The 22,130-nt window shown below is 39.7% G+C and overlaps 1 protein-coding gene across 5 annotated transcripts in view; it reads left to right on the forward strand.

Moving 5' to 3' along the window:
• Tsp26A (Tetraspanin 26A) overlaps window positions 1-22,130 on the forward strand; it is a 91,525-nt gene that overhangs the window by 34,717 nt on the left and 34,678 nt on the right. The window lies entirely within an intron of this gene.

Consider the following 22,130-nt stretch of genomic DNA (forward strand, 5'->3'; position numbering starts at 1 on the left):
CACGAATTTCGGTCGGCGGACTCCTACGAAGATTCTCAGTATTATGCAAACCCACGTATTTCAACTCGTTTCGATGGATTCCGGTACTTCGATATCGAACGACGAGAACTCATCGGGATGGACTTGACCAAAATTGCGGGGATCGCTTGTTCGTGCGTCAGACTTTAGAATTCTATGAAAAATTTTCATCAAACTGGACGAGAATGAAGTAAAATTGTCGATGAATTCGAAATAAGTTTCGACGTTCTTTAATCGTTGAAAGAATCGAGCCCCATTCCGGCCGTTCGATTAAGCCTTTCTGCGGGCTCGTTGATCGATTTTTTGCACATATTTAAGCTGTGGGAAGTTCATGAACGACCGTATAAAAATTGAAAAACTGGCTATGCTCGAGGTACGATGACCATGCACGTTAGTCATCGGTTTTACTGCCGGTAGGCATTATTTTACACATAAGTATATGTACTCCGTAAATATATACCGTAGGAAACTCCGTGCAGGATATCGTGTCCGTGCAATTTCCCAAGGGCGTTAACCCCGAACTTTTGCCTACATGCTGACGAAAAATCTATACTCCGTGAGAAACGTGAATATGGAAAGATTATGGTATGATGCTTATCAGGAGCCAGACGCCACGACAATCACGATTGAAGAGTAACCATTTTTTCACAAGGTCACGTTTTCTCTAACTTGACAGTAAAATAGTTACTTGTCAGGCATATTTCCGATACGCAGTGGTCGAATTGCTTGGACTTGAAAACAGGTATTTCCTGAATGTTGCCATTTGAGAGACAAGATAATAGTGCGGAGTGGCACAACGGCTTGGAAGTTTTGAGTGTCAAGGTTGCACGGAGACGTTCAAATCAGGATTCGAGGAAAATGAATGTCGATTCTTCATCGATCGTTCCTGGAAGTCTGCTCTTGACCAGTTTCTTTTTTTTTTTTCATCTTCAATTTTGCTGGGACTTTAGAATCTACGAAAACTGTGAATCTGCGAATGAAAAGCTCAAAATAATGAAGTCACCAGATTAATTTACTTGCTTCATGCCGCAATAATTGAGCCAGCACCTGAAAACCTGAAAGTTCAAAGCCTTGGGAAACGTGTTTTCGCGATAGTTTCGGCCAGTTGAGATACAAGATGAATCCAAGGCAAGTTGGATGGGGTTATTTTACGAGGGTGGTTGTTGGCTGAATCGAAGTAGCGCATTTACCAGTCGTGGAGACAGTGGAGAGGCTATTTCGCCACGACGTAACTCGAAAGTGGAGTTAGCCACGAGGAAGGAGCACCGAGAAAGCGTATTTGTGAGCCATGTAAATGGTGCCTTTCCCAGCGTCATTCCTAGCGCTCTGCTATCGCCAGGGAAACGCTTTTGCGAGGGGATAACATTGCTCGTATTATGTCCGTTTTGTGGCCAGCAGGATATCTTGCTTGTCCGGTATACACATTTATCTGTCCAAGACCGCCTTACTGACACACGTGTAGGACGAGCGGACTGGGAGATTCGTGAGAAGAGCGAGTATAATTTACAAAGAGTGCAAGTCGTCAAAGTTGGGAGGAACAATTAATCATTCTGGCACTTTTATCTCCTTCGTATATTTCATCAGATATTAATTCATTTATGATGAAGCTTCATTTGGCCAACTGTGCTTGCTACGCTCACTTTTTTTATTCGAACACCGGATTAGCAATCGCAATTCTACCAATGTTCCGTTGAAGCCACGTGTGAGGGAAAAAACGCCGCAATAACTGTTCTCTTGAGAATTCCATCGATATTGCAACAATCCCGTCGCGTACGTATAATTTCTGGGACACCCCTCACATCAGTTATGTACATCTGATTGCAATGTACAGTTGAAACACTTGGTACTTGGTATGGATACGCCGCTGGGAGGCTGGACGACCCGAGCAACAGCTGCCACTACGGTCACGATTCATTGGACTTTGCCCCAAGATATTAGGTTTTGCCTTCAATTGAATGATCACGTTCCATTGCCACATTCCACATCCCCTACAGCTTAACGAATGCTCGTAATTCTGGTCAGCATGATTCGATACAAAACCTCCGGATGGAGGTTCAGGATGATTCTGAATCAATATAAATTCTATGAGGAAATTGGAATTTTTTGTTAAATACTTGATTTCTTCGAGTAGGAGGATCGGAACTGCGGTGGTTCGGTTGTGTCATCGAGAAACTTTTGCGACTCAGCTTCTTCGGTGAATCGCACGACTCCTAAAAAACGTTGAGGGAATCCATTGCTTTTTATCGTCCGACCAAAGTATTCAGGTCGATGATCAAATCCATCGGATGACACTGATATTTCGGACATTACAGAAAAATCGTTGATGAGAAAGTGTGAGCTCTGATGTCTCGAAGGAGTCGAAAGAGTTCTGAAATAATTCTGACTTCATGGATGCAACAGTATCCGTATCGTCGTTTTGTCTCAGTCGGTTGATTCATCGGTGTCGTTCCCTTCAAATTTCGTTGGTTATTTGAACGAAAATATATTGTTCATCGCTTTTCCGTTGGTTGAGACGACGGTGGGTTCACGCGCACGTAACATGTGCTCGATTTACGTGACACGGTTTTAATGGGGGTGCGATTTGCATTCGGGTATTTTCGACGTGACTGGTGCTCATATAAATGCTAATAGTTCAACTCTTGCTCCCCGACCCAGTTACATGCATGTTATCGTATTCTCTTCCATAATCCGATTGGCCCTTCGACATATAACTTTTGCAACGCGATGACCAAAGTTACGTTATTATTCGATCAAGATTATTTGGTATTCAAATAATCATTCGCAGATCAATCTTTCGCTGGTCGTTTAATGAGCTCGTTTGAATGGAATGTGCCAAAAATGTTCTGTATTTTTTGGAACCGCGATCTTTTGATTTTTCTTTAAAAATCCATACATTTGAGGTGAAGGAAAAATCGAAAGTGTTGATTAACCGCGAGCACTTCTCAGATGCCAAAAAAAATGTTGGGTTCGAGAAATTATGCATATAAAATGTCACTTGACGTTCGAGCATCTTTCAAACTCGAGCACATTTGCTACAGCGAAAAATGATATGAATTTCAAAAGGTACAACTTCGTATTTGAAACTTTATAGGTAGAGGATCTTCGTGGTAGATAGGATTCGTGAAAAATCGAGAGTTCTCGTCACGTAGACGTTTCCGTGAAGAATATAAGACGACTTTTAACATAGTATTGTCGCGTCCATTGTTCAATTCGCGAACGACAATACGATCCTCTTTCATATATACGTACGCGACTTTTATACGAGTGTAAATATTGCAACCGCGGATATAAACTGCAGGACAAATTGCCATTGCGATCTATGGAATTCGTAATGACAGTTCCATTCATTTATAACGAAAGAATTTCGAAGTTTCAGAAATTTTGCATATTTCCCTTTTGAATGGAAAAAACAGTGTTGCATAGCATAGATTTTTTAGTACACATTATTATTTTCAGTGTAAGAAGACACAGTGCAGTTTTCATTTGAAAATGGCCAATTTATTTTGAAAAAAAATATATTTTTCTTTGCATCGCTCTGAAAATGGTGTCGAACCTCTTGGTCTTTAATTTTCGAAAAACCTTGACAAAAATATATAGAAAAGTATGAATTTTGGAGTCAAGTTTCGGAGCCTTGAGCCATTGGATGTTGGAATTCTCTCAAGGTAACAATCAGGGTATGCTCAGCCACTTTACAGCTATTTGAGACTGTCTCGAAGGTTACTTCGGTTTCGTGTCTCGAGTTACAGCTGAGTTTAGGTACGCTTTGAGTCTCGCAAGAAAATCGTTGTAAAAAAGCCCATAAATAATGCGAAAAACAACTATGCGTAAAGGCGTTTGGTTATTCTTTTTTATTTTTTCTACAAGCAAACTCGTTCCTTCAAAAAACGATGAAATAGAAATGAGATATAAACGGTCTCATGAAAAAATCCGTTTTCACGAGTAGGTACATCACTCGGAAGCTTTCGAATCTCATTCATATTGTCATTCCACGAACCGTTGAAGTATTATAATTATATCAAGAATGACAGCACCGAAGGTCTTCTTTCAGTCCATTGAAACAATGGAAAACAATTTCACGAAGAGCGACGTAATGAAAAGAAAATGATGGCGGAATGTTCATTCCTCGGCGGATGAAGCTCCCAACAGCTTTCTTCGTATCCGTTGAATTCTATTGTATCGCGAACGACGATAGTTTTCTCGATTATATACCTATAAGCTTGTAGTGTTATATGAAATACGAGAAAAAAAAAAGAAAAACTACGAAACAGAAATGCAGTCCGCATCTCGTAAAGCATCTTTGACCCAGAATCCAGGCCTGCATTCATGCTAAAGTTATCCCCTTTCCCTCCTTCTCCACGCCACTTGCTTTTCTTTTAGTTTCTTGCAACCCTTGCGTATACACATCAAGCAAGCGCGCCACTCTATTATTCAAAGCTCTCGTAGGGCTTGGTACGCATTCCCGTATAAACAAATAATATAGACGCTACTGCGAGGTACGAGGAGAGCTTATTTTCCGCATTTTTCTTCCATCGAATATATGTGAACACGATTCACCGAGAAATTCATATTGTTTTTACAACTAATCACTTGAATGGGGGCACAGCGGTTCGATCGACCTGAATTTTCGCGATCATATAAATATCTCACACAAGCCGAGTCTCTGGGTAAAAATAATAATGAATTGCTTCACTTTTTCATGTTCGTTTACAAGCATCAATGGTAAGGCTTATTAACGAATCCTTTTCTTCTAATTATAGCAAATTGAAACTCGATCTCTCCAGACAAGTTGGTGACTTTTCGAGATGAGTTTCTCATAGAATAAGAAAATGAAATATCAACGAGAGTTAGTAACTTGGAATAGTGTGAAGTTTTTTGATAATTCAATATCGCATGTAGTTCAATAAATCTGAAGTGTCTGAAGTACATGAAGGGTCAAGGGTTAATTGCTTGGCGAGTCGGATGAAAGTTGCGATGGTAGAAAAAATATATGAGAAAGCGTATATGAGAGGAAATGGATTTCCATCAAGGTAAATTGGAGCCGAGTGAACACGAGTGTTGGTAAAACTGTAATTTAACACCAGATCCAATACTCGTAAGCGCGATTGTACTTCAACATATCCGGGAAAAGGGTAACAAAGAGATGCAGTTCACAAGTAAACCGGGGTAAAACAGTCTCTGAGGACAAAGGTGTTCACAATTTCCTTTTGTATTATTACATTTACTCTATTGTGACTTTGAAAATTGCTTGTCCATCATACGAAAAAGTTTCCTGGCTTTTTGATACAATTTCAAAGAGCATTTGTAGTTTCCCTTCTGTACAGACCGTTGTCAACGTTATCATCTTTCGATGCATGTTCGACATCCTTCGTTCCATTTTTATTTGATCTTCTGGCTTTCTCCTTTTGTGGATATTCGGACCTCTCTCTCTTCTGTGAAATCGGCGATTCGTCAATGATATAAAAATGCGAAAAAAGGACGGTCTCGCAAATAAAAAGAGGAAAGAAAACTGTGGGAAGAAAAAAATTCGTGGAGGAACTTCTCCAAATTTCACTCCATTATTTTTGCTACTCAAATTTCTCCCTTTGAAAAACACTGCGCAAGTATTTTGTTACCGTTATAAAACCCCCTGACAAACAAGAGGGCACATTTAAACTTTTCATGGAGTTATTTTGTCACCTCGCGTGATCGAAAAATCCCTTGGATTTCTATTCTTGATTCTTGTTCTTGTTGTTTCATGCCTGTCTCGTTTCGGAGGTCTCTCATTAACCGAAATCTCACTAATAAAAGCTTACGGATTCTCGCAAGGGTATCGAGTATCGCGAACACGAAGCGGTCCGTGATTCGTCGATGTCCGTAGTCCCTTCGGTTGCATGCTGAGTATTTTTTTCCTGAAAATAAAGGCGACTTTGGGAATACGCTGGAAGAATTCCCAACTAAATTCCATGCCAGAGTTGACAATTAAAATTACCCTAACGCACTAGAATTTGGTTTTGTGTGAAAATTCGACATTTCTATTGTGCGTATTCTAAATAACTCATTGCTTCATATCGAAAATCTCGTTCTTGTAATCTCGGAGAATGTCACGAAGGATTGAAAATAGCGGAAATTCCGTCTCTTCCGGCTTGCACGACTTCGCCCTCGCAGCCCATACCTGTGAAAATGAGAAACTTCTTTACGAATGGAAAATCATTGGATTCTTTCGGAACTTCCTTAAGATCAACGATCGAGCGGAGGCGCGCGATAAGGATACGCGACGCAATTTCCTCCGGCTAGGAAGATTCCGGTGGTTTACTTCATCAAGAATCAAATAACTTCCGTGCGCATTGCGACGAGAAATTCTCATCGAAGATGCTACGTTTTAAGAACGTTACCAATCGCAAAAAAACATGGCAAACTCTCAACGTAATGAAAAGCATTTTCAATTTTTTGCAGTTGTTTTGAAAACCTTAGAACAACTCCTTGATTCGCATCGATCCCTCAAAGAATTCCAGAGTCTTCCTTCTTCAAACTAACTAAAAAAATCGTGAAACAAACCGAAGATTCGTGCGTTAATAACGATCGCTAAATTTTCGCCGCGATCCTAGCTCTGGCTCGCCGTTCACCAACGCTCCCATAAAATAGCAAGTTTGTGAAGATTATCGGGAAAACCATACAACGTACGAGGCTTATTCCAGCTTTGGAGCACGCATTTTCTACCGGTATATAGAGTGATCCGTTGAAAAATCATTCTCGTACATTCATCGGAAAAATCATGTACTCCGTATATTTGCATGTATCCGCTTTCCATAGCCAAGTACAGGGTGTTCCTTCCCCAGAAAGATCTGAACCGCAATTTCAACTTCAGAACGAAATCCAAACTCCGGATGTCCCAATGATGACTTTTCTGTAGATTTTTCTCGTATCGTTTACACCATCGAAATTGTCACGACGATTCCGGATTTGTACTTCGTTTCTGAGCTCATCCTGTGAAATTGAGCGTTCGCAGTGGGACACCCGGTACTCGGGATGTGGTACAGGATAGACAGCACGTAAAAGGACGTTAAATCGCGTCGGTGAGCATGTGTCTAGGTTGTATGGTTCACTCGCATAAACTGTAATATCCATGGAGAGTATATCCGTTCGAGAAATGTTTTGATCGGATAACAGCAACATTATTGCTACCGAGGATATCGCATCGACAAACAATTTATTGTTCATGCTATGTGGGTCGCGGAGCATGTTCGAAGATAAACACTAAACATATTTCTGTATTGTAGTCACGAACGAACAATCTGAGATGATCCCATCGTAAACGCATTCGCAATCCGAACGTCCGTGTTTCTCTTCGGTTCTGAAAATTCGCTGACAAATGGACAGACACTCGGAAGATGCAAACGTCTTTGAATATTGTTAGTTTCAAAATGCTACAGAAACTTCGCTTTGGACAGGTGCGGATAGTCGAATCGAACTTCAATCTTCGACAAAAGGAAAAATGCTAATTCAATAGACAATTGGAGAGCGTTTGACTCTTATCGGTATCCGATACTCCAGAGCGGAGTGAAGATCCGGTGCTATCTATTCACCATTTTCTATGCAAGCTTTATCGTATAAATTCACGATAAAATCGATCGATGCATCGGTGATGAATGATTCAAAATATAAATGAAGATATTCTGTAATTCAAAAATAATACGAGCTTTTTTAAATTTCTTGAAATGTCAGCGATCTGGATGTTTTTGTTGTTGAGACTAAATGGAATCACTTTGAGATCAGTCAAAATTATATTTCGTTAAACATCTGCACATTTTAAAACTGGAACGTTTTGAAACAAAACTTCAGAAATATTCGTTAAGGTATTCCTTTCACGAACCTGATTATTCTACAAATAACTGATTTTAAGTTACAATAAGGTGAAAGTGCATGCGAATAGATTGGCGACATTTGAGGTCAGGTTATCGAACATTTGATAAAGAATCAAAACTTAAAAAATCGTAAAATTTATGCGGGAGCTTATGGAGATTCCATCATCACCACATTTCTATTCAACAATCCATATGCTAAATGATTCTAAATTCCTGATACAAACTGTCTGGCAGATAGAAAAAAATGTAAGGAATCCATAGCGACGATAAAAATAAAGGCTTACCGAATGCTTAAAAAGGATATTAACGATAGAAGTTGGATAAATGGCAGAAGCATTTCCTATATAATCGCGATTTCTCCGAAATTAGGAATCAGTCCAAATTTCAAGTGCTCCAATTCCAATTCGCAAAAAATCCGAGGGAACATCCCAAACGTCAACTCGGTGTAGATTAATGTATTGTTTTTACGAGGTTATAAGAGCAATGAATTGCAATATTAAAGTCAAAAGTTATTTGATAAAACAATGCCCAGTCAATATTTTTTCACTGCGTGCAAAAATATGAAGAAATGTAAAGGTCTAGTGAAAACAAAGAAGAAAAGGGTCTTTCCATCATAAAACCGTTTTATCTCGTCATGTTTCGGTGAGAATAAAGGTCCGACCTGCTTTTTCTTGGTAAATTTTTCTACGCAGTGAAATAAAGTAGAGAGAATAATAAATAGTATTTTATCAAGAATATCATTGTTAACTGTGATCCAACCCGGTGGATAGAACAGTGTGTTTTTAGCGCAACACGAAAATGAAAAAAAAAACATGAAAAATAAAGCAACGGCAACAAGTACGACATTTGTACAAAAGAGATAAAAAAAGGACGCGTGACTGTGACTATACGCGGACCCAATGTTCCGTGTATCGTGCCACTTTACGAGTACGACAGTGGTACGTGAGCTGTGGCGCTTACTCGACGTCGAAACATGGCCAGGACACATACTATTATAGCATGGAATAGCAACAATCGTAGTACAGAGATAACGAGAAAAAAGAAGTGAATATAGCAAGTACGTAAGCTCAGCAGCATCCCTTTTTTGCTTACGCTTTTCTACATTTCTGCGAATTTGAATCGCTGCCTGCTCCATAATTCTGAGTCAAGTTCATTTTGGCACAAGAAGCGTCGTAAACCGTGTGAATCCACACTAGAAGAATTTTCATTTTTATTTGGTGCACGATGATGGAAAACACTCGAGTTGACTCGTATCTATGGAAACATCGTTTTAAAATGCCAGTGACGGACTGAGTTTAATATTCTGTAGTCAAAACATTTTATTTTATTTTATTTTTTCAACCGATTCTCTTGGCTCACTTACTCGGTAGTGCCTCAGTATTTGTACACTCCATAGCACTCGAAATGCCAAATTGTAGAAAAAAAAGAAGCGCCATTCAATTTTTTCCATCCCTTGTGATCGTTCAATCCGCCGCAGATAGAATTCAATCCCATTTCATTTCCTGAATAAAAGAGGTAGAAAAAATATCCCAACGGCCCGCTTTATGTTTCGTTTTAATACGATTCCTTGTAAAAAAAACTCCTTCGCAGAAACCATTTAGCAAATCGACATGTATCATTGATCCTTAATTTCCTCTTCTTTGAGCTCCTGCATTCGCGATGAATTTTCCTAGCGTATCTTAATTGGAATTAGCTTGCATAATGAAACTGGCTGCAAAAGTACTCGAAACAGTTAAACAGGTCGAATCGATATATGAGATATGTATGAAGCTTTCATTGGAGATAACGTTCAACCAATTATAGCCTGTGAAATTACGTATAATCAACATGCATAACTAATCCTCCCAACAGTAACACGGGAAGGGTAGGAAAAAATCGTCCATACCACGAAGTCTGAGATAAAAGCAATCCCACTTTTTTTTTTAATAATAAAAAAAGAAAATTCATCGAGAAATATCTTTACTGGAACGTACCCAGGACGAGGACAATGAAAAGTAATCACAAAATTACTGCAAAGGGAATAATAGGAGCTATGATGAGGCAAAGTTAACCTCTGTAAAAAAATTTTTTTTAAGGATGTATGTGTGTCGTACTAGTCAGTTGACAGTCTTTCCATATTTTTTTAAAAGAATTAGCCGAGTCATTCATATAATGCACAATATTAGTAAAAAAGTGTTATCTTAATTTTTTAATCGTAAATAATGTTTAAGTTGAATTCATTGCAGAACATATTTCATTCCGAGTCTTTCACATGATTCGATAGTACATTGCGAAAAGGCAACGTTTGACAAAGTTGAACGTAGTCAGTTGACAGATTGGATCAGAGATCACCATCTATAACCCTAAAAAAGACAGTGTCATTTCCATTGACAATATGACATAAGTTGCGCTATAGACAAGTGACGTATGGGCCTGCAAAATTTCAAGATTCTGCAACAATTTGTCGTCTGCAATTCAATATTTCTAATTCAGATGGCCGTTGACCCTCCTTTTTTAACGTACCATTAGATTCCGCGTGATTCAATTCATACAAATAATGGTTTTAATCTTTGACATCTAATTTAGAAATATATGAAATTTTGAGTTGAAGATGGTTGAAGGGGCCAGTAAGTCAACGTGGCCATAAGCGACATGTTAATTTCTGTACTTTCCGACTGTTGATATTTCAAGTAAACAGTCGATAAGGGGTTTTGAAATTTCACAGACATAGAAAAGAAATCTTGGATTTGTAAGACATGAAACAATTAGAGTGTTATCTAAAAACAGCTCTCGCGTCTGTACATCCTTAAGTATAGCGGAGTCCTTATCTGGGAAATGGCCGGAGTGGGACTCCCTTACATGGGCTGAAACATGAAAAATTCTTGGGTCCATTTTTCTTTTCGTCATATTCTGACTTGATTTTGAAATATTGTGAATTTCTGAATCACGCTTACTTCCATTACTGTATGACGCAAGTCACCATAGTAACGACGCTGAAGTTTCCAACGTTGGAGTCCAACGAAATGAACGAAAAAAAAATGTTTTTAATTCACCAATTATTTATTTCACGAATCGTTGGTGCAGCTTGAAAAACTACAAATCGCAAATTTGGCAGGGAACAAAATAGGAGAATTACTGGAATTATTGGAAATTTTTTTTCGATCATTTCTTTGGACTCCAACGTTGGAAACTTCAGCGTCATCCATAGTACTTGTCTGCCTTAAAATTAGCATGAGCCTCAAGTTATTTCGCTCTATATTCCCATATGTGACATCGAGAATTCGCAACTTCAGCGTAATTACGAATCGGATGAAAAAGGCAATTATTTTCATTGCTCTACTTTCTTTATAATTTATGAGCACAGATATTCGGTGCAACTGAAATGCTTAAGTGATTCGCACATGGTGACTACCCATGCACGATAAGCATTCAACCTAATTCTCTTAGTGACGAGGGCCGAAAGAGGGAGAGAATCTAACGTAATCCTCACATAATCCTCAATCAGCTTAACCTACATACACGCCACTCAACGACCCCTTCAGCAGTGCTGATGCACTCGCGGTACAACCTCACTTTGATCTCAATATACTGTCAAAATGGAGGCAACTTAAAAGAACAGGAAGCAAGAACTTGTTCGTATTAAGGCAGCCTTTGTTAATAAACCTCGAGAGTATGAAGAATAAAGGATTAAGCGAGGGAGAAAGATTGAAGATTTATCAAGCAAATGATCAATTCCATACTTCCTGGCTTCTTTTAAGTCTTTCGAGAGAAGGAAACCATACGATCGGTTTCTAATAGAAAAATATGACAAATTGTACGGCGTGATGATGTGATCAACAAATATCACGTTCAATATTCGGTGAGCTGTCGCCAATGTCGAAAGAAAATTCTTTAGCCTCTTTTTCCCTGAACAATTAATATTTACTGTCGAACACGATGAATAAAAACATGCCGGAAATGAAACTTTGGTGCCTCCATGAACGCTGTTGTAAGAAGCGAATCAAACGTTTTCGTGTTCGAAATCAAATGTGGTACTATTCATCACGAAACTACTTCTTACCCACCGATGCGATTCTTGCTAAAGCTTGCAGAATAAATTTACAAAAATGCTACTTCAGCATATTTTTTACTGATACTGAAGAATTATAGGAACATGAAAACTTTTCGCTCGCTATATTTGCTTCATTTTTCTTATTTTAACCTCTTAAAAAATTTGTATCGATGGGGAACTTGATGTCATGGAAGATGTCAATTGATCTTCAATATCCTCGGTTCGAATTAATGTGCGGGGTTTGTTGCATGCCAAACCGTTCGTGCTTGTTTGACAGTTTATAGGTCGGTGACGATCGTATACGGAATCGGCACCCCTCAATGTGACACTTCGCTGCTCCAATAAATTTTTTTAACCATAAATCCTGTCTGAGTTAGTCAAGGTTGATCCGTCATTCAGTCAGCGTGTACTACATTATTTACCGTTCTATAAACTTGCATTCCAGGACAGAGTGTTTCGGAGAGGGTTAGGTCTGTATTTCGCGACCTCGTATTCTCCTCGAATATTCCAGTGATCGTTGGATCAGCTCCAAATTCCGGATTTCGTCGTTTGAATTATCGAGTGGCCTGGGAGTCGAAGCGATTGTGTGTTTTCCACTCTCCACACCAACTGTTTCCGAGGAATGATCCAAAAATACGAAATTTTAGCACTCATGCACTCAAAAATATCGCCACTTATTTGAAAATATTTTTCATTAACTTCTAAATTGCTTAAGAAGATTAAGAGCTATCAGAAAACATAAAAAAAAAGTATGACGAAGCATTCACACTGGACTCACTGGTGGCGTCTCTTTCCAGAGAACAGCTCTCGCTTCAAAGAGGTTAATTTTTTCATGTCAACAATTACCTTGACGATGAAAATTTTCATTACAGTGAAATTGATACTGAAAATGCTTTGTAGTAAAATAACATATCAACAGCAAAATCGCACAATTGTCAATGGTTGAAAATGATCACATTTATTCTGGATATTCAACACTCGGGAATTCTCGATGCAAAATTTCGTAAATGGAATGCATAATTGAATGATCGATGAATTAATTGAAGTATGTTTTTTTGGCCAGTGATGATGAATCGCCAAGTATGCATATTCGTGTTATTACGCAAGCGGCGGTCTCGCTAATGGAAGTTCTGGTTGGAGGATCATCAGGCCGAGAAAATGTAGAATTGGCTATCACAGTAACTGTCGACCACCATACCAGCATGAGCTCTTTGATGTATCGCTCGTTGGGGATAGAAATTGCAAAGTTATTTGAGCGCTGTGTTTCTCTATTTCTCGTATTCTCGTGGCCATTGAAACCTCGTCCACTGATTTTGGAATGCTCGCGAAATTCCAACGTGATGTTCACAATCAGAGAGAGCAAGGCTCTTCGTAATTCTTCGTTATATTTGATTTCCGTGTACGTGTACGAAGCATTAATGTGACTTTAATGCCGCGCATAAATGTAATCAAACCCCTCGAAAAGCTTTTGCTGTTTAACAGTAAATATCAACGGAATGGCTTCTCGAAATATGAGCTTTCCAATTCCATTTCAATTGCGTTCCAGAGTCAATTATTTTATGGCTAAATTTACGGATGAAGGTAGAGCCGATCAATCAGGACATTCTGTGAGATGGAGCGTCCCGAATGGGGTCAAAAACGAGGCAAAACAGGCCAAATTATCGTGTTATCGTGGCGTACGCGACTACTTACTTTACGAGGTGACAGTGTGATCAGCAAGGATCTGCTCCGTTGGTACGTGAGGCACAAAGGCTTTCATGCTAGTCACACAACGATGCATCTTTGGGCGGTGTGCCGCACGAATCCGGGGTCCATTCGTGTTCAGATTCACCCTCATGGTTTCAATCCATGCATGAGAACATTCATCCACAAAGGCCTTTTCCAAGCGTTAGCCCATTGGGCACATAACGCGTAGTTGAAGCTCCGGAACAAGCGAGACATTCACCCCCATGTTTTATCAACATCCGCCCTTCCCGTAGCTGGCACATTCAGCTGTCGCCTTTTACCAGACCTCAAACTTTTGCCTCGTCAACTCGCATTTTTCAGCGGTATCAACCCCAGGCGCTCTTTTTATTTTTCATTACATTTCATGAGCCGTGAATTTTTCCCGGTGGTTTACTTTCCTGTTTGAACTCGTAATTAGTAACTGATGAAAAATGATGTTCGTAAATCTTGAATGGAACAATTCTGCGCTAACTTCTTATAAATCATTTTTAATAATACCAAATTTTCAAGTTGCCCCGAAGTTTATCATTTCTAATGAATCATTTGAGGTTATTTTAATTATTGGTACTTTTTTCTGTTCCAGGTGAGTATCCAGTGAGGAAAATGAATCATCGTGTCAGCAGTTATTCATGCTCGAATTCTGAACTGTCTCAATGACATCTCTTTCGGGTAAAGAATTCGACAAAATTCATGATTCCTTCGATCCACGTGAAATATATCACGCCACCGAATCGGAATGTGAGCATTCGAAATTGGCATAAAACTTCCTAATTCAAAAACAAATCTTTTTATTCATTGGCTGAAAACAATGAATGAGTAACATCGATCAGAGTGGAAGGTTCATTGGAGGACATGATTATACGACAGTGTGGTTCTAAAGAACCCGAAGAAAAATCGTAGGGTTAGCACACATACGAAGGGAAGCTGGTTCTAAGGAGACGAAATTGTTGAGATTTATGTATATCACGGGTTTGTGGATTTCTCGAGAAATTGACGATGCGTGGCTCGAAAGTTCCCTCGGGTCGCTCGTTTCTCGACTATAATTCACTACCATGAGGTCCTAAGACAAATTACCTTAAGGTTCTTCGTATTTACAAAACACACCCGGCCATTTACAATGTCCATGAGTCATATCAATCGTGCAGTTTCTCAAACGCAGTGTCCTCATCCTCAACTTTTCTTTTCTTCGATTTAGTCCCATCTCTCTTTCTCTCTCTCTCTCTCTTTTTTTTATTCGTTCACTTGATACAAAGAACTCTGACAAACTTGGATCCCTCGTAAATCATTCATGAGAAATTGCATCTGCAGTGCGCATCTCTGAGTAACCATACTTTTTGCATACACCAAGAATGGTATTTTCCTAATGGAAAATATTAATCGTGGATCATTGCTCAAGATGTCTGGAGTTTACACGCTGTATTTTCGTCCTATTAATCAAAATAAAAGCAAATAATTTGTTCTGTTGTTTCTAAACTGCACTGATTTACTTACGACCGAAGCTACCACTTTCCATTTCGCTTCCAGCAACTCTTGCTAATTCTTGTAGCTGATAAGAAAGTTCACAGATTTACTTTTTACGACTAAAAATCCCGCTGTGAACTTTCGCCAACGAAATAACTTGAGGTTTAAAAAGTGCTGTTTCGTTAGTCTACATTTTCAGTCCATGGTAAAAAGTCTCATACTTCGCGGTTGTAGGGAGAAAAGTGAGCCTGAATATTGTAAAACATGCTTCATTCTCGATTGCAGCTTCTCTAGTTACCTCTCAGTGTGATATTACGAACTTGGTGAAGAATGGAGTTGCATGCGATTCGGAGGTTGATGGATCGATGTGTATGAAGTTTTGGTAGACCAAGTTGGATGCACATTGTACACCGTACACCTATCAAGATCCTTCGAGCCCATGCGAGTACGAAGCTTCGCCCTCGGGCTTAGTGCGCAGTCAATCAAACCTTCTACTTCAGCCATTAACCATGTTTCGCACCTTGATCTACCCTCGACATCCTCGCACCGTCAATTTTCTCCCCTTTTTACATACTTTATAGGACGTAGACGTTTTTCTATCCTCTCGAGAATCAGCGGTCTAAATTACCATGATCGTGGCGCATTTAATCTGCTCTCTATTTTCCTTTGTCGTGACTGATCCCTTGCGACAAACCCCCAAGGATGTTTGCTTTTAAATCGTCCACGAGAAACCGCGAGTTCGCCGATGGATATAAAGTCTCTCTTTAATCTCATCAATGCCATAATTCATTTACGAAATTTTGAAATAAAAATCCACTGCGAATCCAACAGCAACGTTTTTTAATCAATAGCAAATTTTATCAGCTGCAAAAAAAGTCCTCACAAACAAATTTTATACAGAAATAGAAACGAAAGGACCAAATCCTATTTCAAAGTGCTTTCCATTCTCCTGAATACACGAAAAAGCACTTAACCTCGATGTTTTATCTCTTAAGACCAAACGAATGGCAAGGCTATCTTATTTTTCGGAAAAAGACACACTCGATTGAAAATCGAAGAGTATATACGAGGGTTAAACCCTCTTCTCTTAGACTCTTCACTTTTTTATACTGCAGATTTTCAGCTTTGAATTACATTCCCTCTGACTATTGATCGGTGCTTTCAAAAGTTCTTCAAAATAATTTCGCAAATCATCTAATTCCAGTAACAGTCTTTTATCCCACGTTAGAAAATAGTAAATCCGAGAGTATCGTGCCGAAATGACGATCTCAGGGTTTTTTGGCTTTTCGGCGCTCCCGCTGGTATTACACTGGTGTAAGTTTATATATGCTCGTAGCCCAGAAACTGAAGGAATTCCAACTTAATCCATGTCTGGCGGAGCGAGAACTCGACAAAGAGTATGGGGAAGCTGGTTTTAGAATACAGGACGTTTCAAAAAGTGTATTCAGTATTCAACAAACAATTAGGGAATGAAATTCGAAGATGAAATGTCATTGTTAATGTTTATTTCTCTGACCAGAGATTTCCATAAATTGTTGGCAATTGATGGAAAAAAATAAACGTTTTTTCTATCTGATTAGCAAACGTTGATTTTCCGCTGACTTCAATCTGTGGTCAGGCCAGTGAGCCAGAAAATGAACTTTTGAATTTTTAATTTCATTCGAAAACTTTGAAATTCTTAACGAAGCCTCAATGCAAAAACTTTTCATCTGTGGTCGCCACGTTTGCTTCTGAATGTAGTGAAAAGGATTAAGGTTTTATTTTGAATCGGTCTATGTAGTCTACTGTGTCATACGTCTGTGCGCGAAGCAAAGCGGTGCTACAAGCAATGTATGCACTTCTGTACGTTTAACATTTTGTATACCACTCTGGTATTAAGTGTCCAACTGTACAGCTCGGAGGTGGTTTTGGCCGTTTGCACCAGTGCAACGTAGTGTCGTCTTAATTACTCGACCTCATGCTTCGTCACCTCGAAATCTCGGCTACGAAGGAACTCCTCGTGGGTATTCAGTCCATGTTAATCCGTCACATGTTTTGCACCACTGTTTTCTTTGTAATCCGAGTTTATTATTTCATTTTATTGAATCCTTTCAGGCTCTAAAGCGTCTTTTAGGTAAAAAAAACATTTTGATATTTTACAAAATTTTTCTTTTTGACCTATTTTGCATATTTCCCCCATAAACTTAGTCTCGTAACGACTTTTAATTTTCAGGTACAGGTGAATAATAAAAATCCTTGAAAAAAATGAGTGAGAAAATTCCCCGCTTGTTCAGTTTTTCTTTGGATCCTTATAAAAATTTATCAACTTTCGATTTAATCAAATGTTTGCTGTAATTACGCAATTTTCATTAAATGGGATAAGTAATTTAGTGCTTAAACAGTGATTCATATTCCACATGGGAATATGGCTCACGTGACCGAAAACAAATCACTTCTGTCCTGTAATTTATTTTGTGCGCTTTGGGACACTGCATTGGCGGGATAGCGCAGCGGGAAAATACGTCAACGAGGTTTGTCAATAGTCGTGGTCTTCGTACTATGAATCATTTATGGGATCGAGAGACTGTACATGCCGCGGATATTAAACGGTTATCCAACCTGAGGGCGTCTCGGCGATCCGAGTAATTCCCCATAGGGAGTCTGCGAGCTTGAGGGGTTTTATCGATCGGCTCGGCCACTTGCAGCATCCATATTATTTTTTCACATGCGCTCTCTCTTTCTCTCTCTCTTTCCTCCCTTGGTCCCTCACGTTTTCATCGCTTTTTGTACGAAACTGTTAAAAGTTAATTCTACGCTACTCAACATTCGGCTGTAACGTTTTCGCTTTGCTCCCAGAAATATTTATGGATCTTTTCAAAAGCAAAAAAGATTCTCAATATGTTATCAACATAAAATGGATTTCCATCCTAAATAACTTCACTCAAAACAACCTGGTAAAATAACCAACGAACAAAATAACGAACACACACACCTAAATAAACACACAAAAAAGACGTTATAATAATGGAGCATTTTGAATCCAGCAATGAAAATCCCGCATCGGGTTTCATATTTATTCGCAATCATTGTTTCAAACGAGTATTTCAATCATTCTCCATATTCCAGTGATTAAAAACTTAATGGCTATTTCAAACGACGATTATTATTCTCGGGGTTATTTTATCAATGGGTTATATTATTCATCGGTTTTTTTGTTCATCGTTATTTTGTTCGTTGGTTATTTTGAGCGTGATAATTTTGAGCGAGGTTATTTAGGCGAGACACCCATTAAATGATTTCTCATTGAATATCAAACATGTTTAACTAAAGTGAGAGTAATTCCTGTCGGAATTGTGCTGATATCTATCGCTTCCAAGGCAAAATTCCGAAGTTCATTCAGACGCAGAAAACGAAAGATCGTCGATGAGTGAACGATGCTCGTAAAACTCCACCCATTTTTATTGTGTCGTGTGTGTCACAGACGTTTGAGCTAGAGATTCAGCAGTTGAGGGTTTGATCTTGGAAAGGTTGCCTAGTTGACGATGCAGAAGTATCCACCAATACGCATTAACAGCTTCCTTTTATTTTATACTTGGAAAGGTTTTGAAAAAAAACCATTGTTAATACAATGAATCAAGGCGTACGAACGAAAGCTGCGTGTGTCAAAGTATCAATATGGAAACACCCACGCGAACGTGCTTACAAGAGCCATACGATGAATCGAGCACGATTGGGATTTACTACCACGGTGAAAAAGTGTAAACACGAAGGGATGAAAGTGCGAACAGTTAGATAGCATAATCCTATACAACCTCCTCTCGTAAATTGATCGCTCAATATCCTCCTTTTTTCTCGCGCATTTTTTCGTCGAGTGACGTACGATATAACACGACAAAAAGAAAATGAAAGTCAAATCCCTGTTTCGGAATTCATCGAGTGAATTCTGCATTAAATCCACGTTGTCTGTGTATGTAATGATGCATGGACGATGCTTAGCGGTGCTTCGCTGTACCAACCACAACCCTTAAGGCCTTATATACACATGCAGTGGGCGAAAACGTTCCCTGATTTTATTCCGACAAGAAAATAAATGTTTATTGTAAAACTGTGAGGGACATTCATTGGCACATATGTTAGTGCACTTGGACAATTTTTTTATCGAAAAGTTTCTCAAAATGGCGCAACTCCAGCTGCATTCCAGTAGCACCTTTTTTGAGCATCAGTTGCGGGGGACATGATAACTGAAAAATTATTAATCTGATCTGTACCAAATTTATACCACTTATTTATGATAATAATAGCTTGGGCCTGGACGAAGGATTTGTAAAAATTTTGATTTAAAAACAAATGGCGAAAGTTTTAACAAAAAATGAAGGAGGTGCTAAATTTTCGGTTTTTTGTTACATTTTTTCCCACAAAATACGAAACCCTTCGTCCAGGCTTTAGCTATTATTATAATAAATGAGTGGTATAAATTTGATATGGCTCGGATTAATAGTTTTTTAGTAATCGTGCCCACCGCGCAAAGGTTTTTCCGCCCATCACGAGTGTTTATGGCGGGGCCTTGAATCCATTTACCAACTGCATCACGTTTTTTCCCCCGAATAGTATAAAAAGTTGACATATTTCGAGAGTCAAAGGAAGATAATTGCTAGTTTTTCCGATTCTCTTCCAATGGGACTCGATCGACTCTGAGGCAGTGTGCCTTCTCCTAGTTTATAAATTTGCCGACGCTAACCGACAAGCTATTTTGTGTTGAAATCATATTTCGTCGATATAAAAAAAGACCTTCGCACCCACATTTCAATAAACTTTTATCGTAAATTCATTGCACATTGATCGTGCGAAACCTCAAAACAAGGATGCCAGAGAGAAAAGCTTCTTTTTCGTGCTTCTTAAATGACTATACAGCGAAGATAAAGATATAAATTCAATTACCTTTTCGGTCCGAATGTCGCGTTGTGCAGACACACAATAATTCTCTGCGGCTAAAAATAAAACGGAGTCCTCCGAGGGATTCGGTCTTTAGGGGATTCGCTCCGTCTCTCGTCTCTCGGTCCTTAAAATATCATTTCCGGTGAAAAAACGAGTGTGCGGAGACAAGACTTAGGGGAAAAAGCAGGGGGCGAAGGTGGGGCGGAAAAAGAGAGGAAAATGAAATGGAAGGGAGTCGTGAGTGCACAGGCGAGGGAGATTTTCTTGCTGTGCTATATCCGTTAAGAAAGTGCTGAAGTTGTGGATGATGCTATCGCGCCCTGCGAAGCTGGAACGCTCGTTCTGCCGCAGCAGACTTTCCTCCCATGCCAGCCAGTCTCGCGCTACTCGCAAATTTTTAAAACCCTCAGTACGGTGATGATGACCGGCTTTCTGTACGTTTAACCAGAAAATATCTCGCGAACTTTGCGTTCAATTTCACCTTGTGTATAAGCCACGATAAGGTTAGGCAGCGTCACAAAGCTTTGTACATACAAAATATTGCGACCTATTCGAATCCCTCGCTTCATGTCTCTCTTTGCCTTCCCACCAGCAGCCTCGGTTTCAGTTAGTCCTCCTTCAACCTCTCTCTCTCTCTCTCTCTTTTTTAGCCTTTACGAGCTTCAACTTCAACGCCACATTCATATCGCTTGGTTATGCTTATTTTGGCAAGTCGACAATGTCCTCTCTTTGCATAAAGCTCTCGAAACCGACAGAGGCCGAATGCGGCGCGGATATAAAGAGCGCGAGAAAAGGATTGCGAGACTCGACGAAAAACCGGGTCAAATAGAGGCGAGCTCACATGTTTCCCAGCGTCTGCAGTGGCATCCTTTACCATTATTCGATATTCTTGTACCGTTCGATCAAAATTATTTCTCTGAATCCCCCCCCCCCCCCCCCCCCCCCCCAACCATTTTGGTTTTTACATTTAAAAAAACTTAATGAAAATTAATTCTCAGTTCGAAACAAAAGCCAGTTCGCTGTTACGAAAGTCCGAATAAATTGTTTCAAGAAAGTTCTGAAGAAAATATATAACACCACTCGGTTTCTCTCGAGGCTACTCAGAACATTAAGCTATCTGGAAATTTGTCTCGGGCGGTTGATTGAGAGTGTGCACTCGGACCTACTCCAGCCCCCAATCCGTCTGTTGTTCTATTTCCTCCACATTTCTCTCGAGAGGTTTCTTGATTATATTCTGTTCCGTTTTCAAAGATTTACGCGGTAGAATACGAGTGTGTGGGGGCAGCACAACATTACGAATGGGTCCCTAGGGGCTGAGACACGGGCTTACCGATTCAGACTTTTTTTACCCTCTCTATTCCTTCATGTATCTTCATGGACGTTTTTACGCCAACTTCGCTTAAAAATCAATTCAGTGGTAACTGAAACCGAAACTCATGTTTCAGGCTGCTCAGCACCATAAAAGGTCACGAATCGTGCAGCTTGATTGAAACAAATGTTCTGTGTTAGACTTCTCTTTCACCTGGTTTGGTAGAACAAACAGAATTAGTAAAAATCTTAATGACGAGTGGAATAAGAAATCAATGAAAGATTCATTGCAAGTGTTGAGTTGTCACGTCCCGCGTGTGATTTCAATATACGCGGTTCGTGACGACGGCCTTCTCCGACAATTGCGCGACTTGACAACGGAACGTCCTTGAGTGCGACCTATGTGCGTTGCCTCGTGTCGCCGCTGGCCGGAAGCCCTCGGAATCCGCCCGATCAGCATCGCCTGATCGCGAGTTCGAGGGACCTATCCATGGGAACGACTAAAGTGCTGAGATGCTGAAAGCCCCGGCACGACGATCGCTTTCGAGCTCTCGTCGCCGTGGCGAGGATTTTTGTACATCAGTTCCGTTTGCTCTTAAGTGACTCTCGGTCGTCCACGTGGATAACTCCGTAATTCAGCAAGCTCGCGGCGGGGTAGTAAATCCTGAAAGATTGGTGAACCGCACAGAGAATCATAAGTCTGTTTTCCGTTAACAAACGCGAAGTGAGCAACACACTGCCCCTTGCCTCACGGACGTTCTTTTGCCGAGTCTTGCAGACTTTTGCGTGCACCCTTTTGTTAAGTTTATTTCTCAATTTGTTATTCTTCATAA

This window comes from Venturia canescens, chromosome 1 (genome assembly GCF_019457755.1).
Source record: "Venturia canescens isolate UGA chromosome 1, ASM1945775v1, whole genome shotgun sequence".
NCBI classification, from domain to species: domain Eukaryota; kingdom Metazoa; phylum Arthropoda; class Insecta; order Hymenoptera; family Ichneumonidae; genus Venturia; species Venturia canescens.